Source organism: Panthera pardus, unplaced genomic scaffold (genome assembly GCF_024362965.1).
Source record: "Panthera pardus isolate Hobbes unplaced genomic scaffold, ASM2436296v1 HiC_scaffold_27, whole genome shotgun sequence".
Classification (NCBI taxonomy): domain Eukaryota; kingdom Metazoa; phylum Chordata; class Mammalia; order Carnivora; family Felidae; genus Panthera; species Panthera pardus.
In genome coordinates this window covers 4,119,572-4,127,030 of record NW_026526843.1, presented here as the reverse complement: position 1 = coordinate 4,127,030, position 7,459 = coordinate 4,119,572, and the positions used below count along the sequence as shown (strand labels likewise).

Below are 7,459 nucleotides of genomic sequence, written 5' to 3'. Positions count from 1 at the left end.
AATGAACCAGAGACCTAAATTTAAAAATGCAAAGTGTAAAATTTCTAGAAGATAACATAGGAGAAAATATATGGTTTGATGATGACCTTTTAGATACAACAGCATAAGCATGATCCATGAAAGAAATAATTGATAAGTTGCATTTCATTAAAAGTAAAACTTGTGCTCTGTGCAATACACTGTTCAGAGAATGAAATAACAATCCACAGACTGGGACAAAATCTTTGCAAAACACATCTGTGATTAAAGACTTGCATCCAAGGTAAATAATGAACCCTTACACTGCAGTGAGAAGGAAATACACAGTTAAAAGTGGGAAAAAGATCTGAAAGGTCACCTCACCAAAGAAGGTACACAGATGACAAGCAAATATATGAAAGATGCTCAAATTACATATCTTTGGAGAATTGTAAACTAAAATAACAATGAGATACCACTACAAGTGTATTAGAATGGGTACATCCTAAACATTGAGAACACCAAACACTGGGAGGATTGGGAGCAACAGGAACTCTTTCATTGCTGGTGGTTGGTAAAACTGTTCTGTAGGACACTCTGATGGTTGATACATAGCATTATACATTTGGCAAAAACTATAGAACTGTATAATACAAAGAGTAAGCCTAATATGAACTACGGTCTTTAGTTAATAATAATATATCAATATTTGTTCATTATTTTAAACAAACGCACCACAATAATGCAAAATGTTAATAAGGGAACCTGTGGGCCAAGGAAAAGGAGAATATGGGAACTCTATTTCTTGCTCAATTTTTCTGTAAACCTAAACTTGCTCTAAACACTAGTCTATTAAAACAACAACAATAAACACGCGACCGACTAGGTTTGGCCTTCAGGCTATAGTTTGTCAACACCAGATTCAGAATTACCATATAGAAATATCTTCATCCATGTATATTTTAATAAAGGAACACGATTTCCACCTACTACCTTTCTTTCTCCTCTGTTAAGTTCTTCCATTTCTGAGCTTCAGCACTACAGGTTAGGATCCCTTTAACCCTCTACCCTGGCTTCTTTTCAGGATTATTTATTCTTTTATGATCTAGAACAGGGACTGGCTAACTCTTTCTGTAATCAGTCATGTAAGAGATAGTTTACATTTTGCAGGCCATAGGTCTCTGTTGCAACTTCTCAGCTCTGCCATTGTAGCACAAAAGCAGCCTTAGAGATGATGTAAACAAATAGGCATAGCTATATTCTAATAAAACTTTATCTATGAAAGCAGGTCGTGGGCTGCCTTTTGTTGTTGTTATTGTTGTCAAGTTTTTATTTAAATTCTAGTTAGTTAACATATAGTGTAATATTTGTTTCAGGAGTAGATTTTAGTGATTCATCACTTACACATAAAAGCCAGCGCTCATCACAAGTGCCCGCCTTAATACCCATCACCCATTTAATCCTTCTCCTGCCCATCCCCCCTCCAGCAACCCTCAGTTTGTTTTCTACAGTTAACAGTCTTTTATGATTTGCCTCCTTTTTTATCTACCTCCCCCTATGTTCATGTGTTATTTCTTAAATTCCACATATGAGTGAAACCATATGGTATTTGTCTTTCTGATTGACTTATTTTGCTGAGCATAATACATTCTAGTTCCATCCATGTTGTTACAAATAGTAGGATTTTGTTCTTTTGGATAGCTGAGTAATATTCTATTCTCTCTCCCTCTCTCCCTCTCCCTCCCTCCCTCCCTCCCTCCCCCACATCTTCTTTATCCATTCATCAGTTGATGGACATTTGGGCTCTTTCCATAATTTGGCTATTGTTGATAATGATGCTATACATGACAAAAAGAAATGAAAAAACATCCATGCTAATGGATTAGAAGAACAAATATTGTTAAATGTCTATACTACCCAAAGCAATCTACACATTTAAGGCAATCCCTATCAAAATAACACCAGCATTTTTCACAGAGCTAGAACAAACAATCCTAAAATTTTTATGGAACCAGAAAAGACCCCAAATAGCCAAAGCATTCTTTAAAAGCAAAGCAAAGCTGAAGGCATCACATTCCAGACTTCAAGCTATATTACAAAGTTATAGTCATCAAGATGGTGTGGTGCTGGCACAAAAACAGACACGTAGATCAATGGAATAGAATAGAAAACCCAGAAATGGACTCACAACTATATAGTCAACTAATCTTCAACAAAGCAGGAAAGAATATCCAATGGAAAAAAGACAGCCCCTTCAAATGGTGTTGGGAAAACTGGACAGCAACATGTGGAAGAAGGAAACTGGACCACTTTCTTACACCACACACAAAAATAAATTCAGAATACATGAAAGACCTAAATGTGAGACAGGAAACCATCAAAATCCTAGAGGAGAACACAGGTAGCAGCCTCTTTGAACTTGGCCGTAGCAAATTCTTACTAGACATGTCCCTGGAGGCAAGGGAAACAAAAGCAAAAATGAACTGTTGAGAGCACCTGGGTGGCTTCATCAGTTGAGCATCTGACTGTTGATTTTGGCTGAGGTCATGATCCCAGGGTTGTGGGATCCAGCCCTGCATTCGGCTCCACGCTGAGTGTGAAGCCTGCTTAAGTCTCTCTCTCTCTCTCTCTCTCTCTCTCTCTCTCTCTCTCTGCCCCTCTCCCTTACTCGCGCATGCTCTCTCTCTAAAATTGAAAAAAAATGACCTATTGAGACTTCATTAAGATAAAAAGCTTCTGGGCTGCTTGTGACCCATATGCTGTAGTTTGCCAATTGCTGATCTAGATGGGATGGTGATTATTCTTGAAATCATATTTTCTAGCCTGCACACCGCCTTGCATTTGCTTTTTTAAATTATACTAATTGGGGACTATCCACCCCCTACAGGTCACCGTAAACAGTGGTTCCTTAGGTATCCATGGGTCTTGTGTCCCACTTTTAACAGCACTTCTTTGTGGTACTCTGTGTCGTCTGAATCCCTCCAAGAACTGAGGCCTAGAAACAACCTGTTGACCTGACACTCCCCAATTTCAGAGTCCTCTAGAAGGTTGCTTTTGAGTCTGCTGGTTTTCATATGCCCTGCCCCTAGAGTGAAATTTCTGCCAATTTAATTATGAGGTGATGGCAGTTAGCAGGAATTAGCACCCATCATGTAAAAATTCAGGTTCCTTTCAGTGAACCCAACTCATACCCACACGCATTGACAACCATTTGCTAAAACAGTCTAATCTCCTCTTGCAGCAGAAGTGATGAGCCTCCCTGGGTGACCAAAGGCACTGCCGGCAACAGGCACTTGGTAAGAGTGATGACTGAGAGGAGAAACTCGGGAGTAGGGCAAGGGGGAACCCTGCAAGATCATCAGTCCAAATGACTGCTTTGTCTAAAAGGAGGAAACCGAGTAGGCATATTCAGTGTTCATGTCCCACTTTAGAATGACTGCTGCATTTTCTAACAAAATTTTTTTTAAAGTTTATTTATTTTGAGAGAGACAGAGACAGCACGAGTGGGGGAGGGGCATAGAGAGAGGAGAGAGAGAATCCCAAACAGGCTCTGAGCTGCCAGCATAGAGCCTGATGTGGAGCTCAAACCTACAGAGCCGTGAGATTATGACCTGAGCCGAAACCAAGAGTCAGATGCTTAACCGACTCTGTCACACAGGTGCCCCGAATGACTGCTGCATTTTAAAAAATGCCCAGAATTCTTATTTCACCCAAAGTTTAGATTAATTAAAACATGAAATTCTATATAAAAAGAAAAATACTGTGTGATCTCACTTATATGTGGAACCTAAAAAAAAAAAAAAAAAAAAAAAAACTAAACTCATAGAAACAGAGTAGAAGAGTGGTTACCAGGAGCTGGTGGGTGGGGGAAATAGGGAGATGTTGGTCAAAGGGTACAAACTTCCACTTATTAGATGAATGTGTTTGGAGACCTAATGTACAGTGTGGTGATTATAGTTAATGACGCTATGTGTATATTTGAAATTTGCTAATAAAGAAAGATCTTAAATGTTCCCACTGCAAAAAAGAAATAGTAATTAGAAAGATGTGTGGGAGATGTTAGCTAATGGTATAGTGGTAATCAGCTTACAATATATAAGTGTATAAAGTCATCAAATTGTACACCTTAAATTTAGATCATGTTGTAGGTCAGTTCTATCTCAATAAAGATAAGAAAATGTAAATAAATCCACATCTTCCTCAATTCTGAATTCAAAGAACAACCTAGTCTAAAACTCCTGAGGCCAGATTTCTTGTCCTGGATTTGCCAAAATATGCTGGACTTTAGTTTTCTCTTCTATAAAGCAGATGGATCTCACTAGATAATAATTGTTTCTAATCAACATTTTCTTTAATCAATAGAGAAAACACGGAAGCCACCAAAAACCACAGGTAATTGAACAAAAATCACAGAGAATTCGACTGTTAAGTTGTGACCATTAACAACATTTGTACTCTTTTTTCTTCCTGTGGTATTTTCACACTCATGACGTCACACTACAAAATGTCGTGCCTTGATTTCTCACTCAAGCATTTTCCCATGGAACTAGACAATCGATCAGTTTCTTATGGTCAATATAAAGACTATCAAAATCATAGTGAATAATATTTGATTTCTTTTAACCAATAGACACGTCAATATAAAACTTTTTATGAATGCTAAATGGAACATTCCGTTTAGAAGTTATTCATAAACTTAAAAGGAATTATTACAATCTTTTATTTACACTTGTTGGACTTTAATTGTATTTTAACCTGAAGACCAGTCCAGCATGGTGAATTGAAGAACAGATTGTAACATCTGCTCCAGGAGAAGTATATGATACATAAGGCTAGAAGTAAGCTCTTATGAAAATTACTGGAGATGAACAAATATAAGGTTGAAAAGAAACTAGAAAACTCCTCTGACTTAAGAAGTTTAGAGTCTAATTTTAGCACCTGGTAAAATGATGAAACAATATTGCTATGTGGGATAGCAAGATGGCTGACTTTGGGAATGAATTATGGCAGGCTTTATGTGACAATAAAACAGTACTGAGAAACCAATAAAGCAACATTGGAAGTTTGGAGTTTGGCCAAATATTGAACAACACCTCCTACATGCAAGGCATTGGCCCTAACCACCTACCATCTAAGGACAACCAAAGTACTATTATTGCCTGTAGGAACTCACAGTCGAGTGATGAGATGAGGGGTAATATTTGGACATAACTGGCTATAAGGTGAGGTGCAGAGTAGTAAGTGTACTGGCAGACAGGTACTTGAGGTATTACAGGAATTTCTTTCTTCCGTTGACCTGAAGTAATGTTCCAATGGATCATTCCAGCCCTGGAAGGAATCCCTGGGCTGGGCATTGTCACATATGAACACAGAACGCATGGTAGGCTTTCCTTCCATTTAGCAGAGCCCTGAAGTTAATTCCAAATGTAACTCAAAAGCAGTAGCACCTTTTCTAAAATGGGGAGAGGAACATTCCCAAAGTCCAGGTATTAAAAAGACCAGGGAGGAAGGTAGAATCACACTCACCAGGGGACACAGTGTCAAAGGTTTCAAAATTGCAAAGGGAAACCATTTCAAAGCCTCCAGGATTAGGCCCCAGAGAGGTGATTAGAAGGCCCTTCACATGAAAGAGTTCGGAAGTATTTACATGAAAATGCCCAAGAGAAGGAGTTTATTTCTGGACTACTAACAATAATGTTGCTTTCCTCCTTAATTAAGTCTCTAGATCTTTGGAAACATAAAAGATTTCATTACCTTCCTGGAAACCTTGGCTCTAAATAGCATGGGAATCCAACATTTTCATCACAGTGCTACCAAGTGCCGGGATAATAGGCCAAGCAAATCTGCAGCAGTCACCTGGGTGATTCTAAATATCTGGATGGTTGACAAAAAGTTTAATCTGATGTCAACATCATTACCTCAAGGTAACATAGTCTGACTCCTCAGGTAGAACTCTGGTTCCCTTTTCTTATGCCCACACTTATCCTTCGGTGTTTTACCTATCTGTTTGCTTCTGTATCTCCCCCACGGGGCCTAATTTTAGGAAGGAAGACACTGTGTCCTTGCTCCCAGTTGTTTCCACAGTGCCTAGCACAGTGTTTGGAGCATTACTACACACTCAGTAAATATTAGTCAGATGAAAACACTAGGACGACGCGTGGTGGGCCATCACTAAGTGGATACGGTAACACTAAGGTAAGGCAGTGGAGAGAGAGCTCTGCCAAGGGTCAGCCGATTCCTTGGAGATTTGCCTACGTAGGTGGCACCATAGCTAGAGCTGCCCCCCTGTGTAAGGACTCTTTCTGTATTTCAGTTGACGATGATCAGGAACGATGGGGCTGGGGAAGCCAGCTGGATTGATAATTCTGATACCATTTTCAGACCCGAACGAGGACCTTGGAGCCCATGTGGTGCCACTCCCACATTTTAAACGTGGAGAAACTGGGGCACAGAAGGCAACAGCTGCTGTCCCTGAGGCACTAGCTAGCAGAGGACCCTTTCACACCCATGCCTCCAGACATGGTCAGTGCTCTTCCCTCTGCAGTCAGCTGCCTCTCCTAAGGCCTGAAGGTCAACAGCCAGCGTTTCAAGGGCAGCTCCACAAAGGACATGACCACGCGGGCTCTGGGAGATATCTTCCCCTTTCCCCACCTCAGTTTCCCCACTGGGAAAATCAGCCTTATAACGTGTGACTCCCGGGGCCATGGTGAGCTAGCCTTAGAGGAAACAGTGCTTGGAATGTTCCTAGCGGAGTGCCTGTTACATAGCTGATTCCCAGCTCCTGACTCCCTTCTCCTCTACCCGGGCACATGAGGCCTTTCAGGACATGCAGAGATGAAGAGTGTCTTTCGTGGTTGGGAAGGGTCAGCTGTGTAGAGGGTCTCGGCTGCTCAGACCCGTCTCATCCTTCAGGAGACAAATTTGGAGCTCAATCCTGCATCAATGTGCTCATACTCAGAGACTCTCCTCCCTGCTCACTCCTGACAACCCCCAAGGAAACAGAGCTTCTAAACACAGACTTTCCAATTTTCCTAGTAAAATGAATGAAAGAACCTTTTGGGGAATAAAGTGATTTCTTTTTAGCTCCACTTGTTTACTTTTCCATAAGCTCCCAAGATGGCTTACATGTTAGCTGTTAATCACACCATCTGTTCAAACAGTACTTCAGTAAATGATTCAATTCATACTTTTCTTCTAAAAGAATCTTTTTAAAGACAGTGTTTATATCTCTGTTATCCTTCATTTGGCAACATAGTATGAGCTATTTTAACTTTGCTATCGTTGTAAATACACATTGAATTCCCTATTTCTTAACTGTGCAGAAAACAAGACAACTCGTCTGCATTGGTTCCATTTGACTCTCAGCTTGGCGGGGAAAGGGTGCTATTTATTAGAGATTCTGTGTTTTGAATTTTTTAAAATTTATTTATTTTGAGAGAGAATGAGCAAGCATGAGTGGGGGGGGGAGAGAGAGAGAGAGAGACAGAGAGAGAGAAAGAGA

At 40.1% G+C, this 7,459-nt stretch overlaps 1 long non-coding RNA gene across 1 annotated transcript; it reads left to right on the top strand.

The window, feature by feature from the left end:
* Window positions 1-2,857: 2,857 nt before the first annotated feature.
* Window positions 2,858-7,175, top strand: LOC109253745 (uncharacterized). The gene is made up of 2 exons (XR_008418375.1): window positions 2,858-3,254; window positions 6,272-7,175. It is a non-coding gene; the product is annotated as an uncharacterized LOC109253745 (long non-coding RNA).
* Window positions 7,176-7,459: the final 284 nt, after the last annotated feature.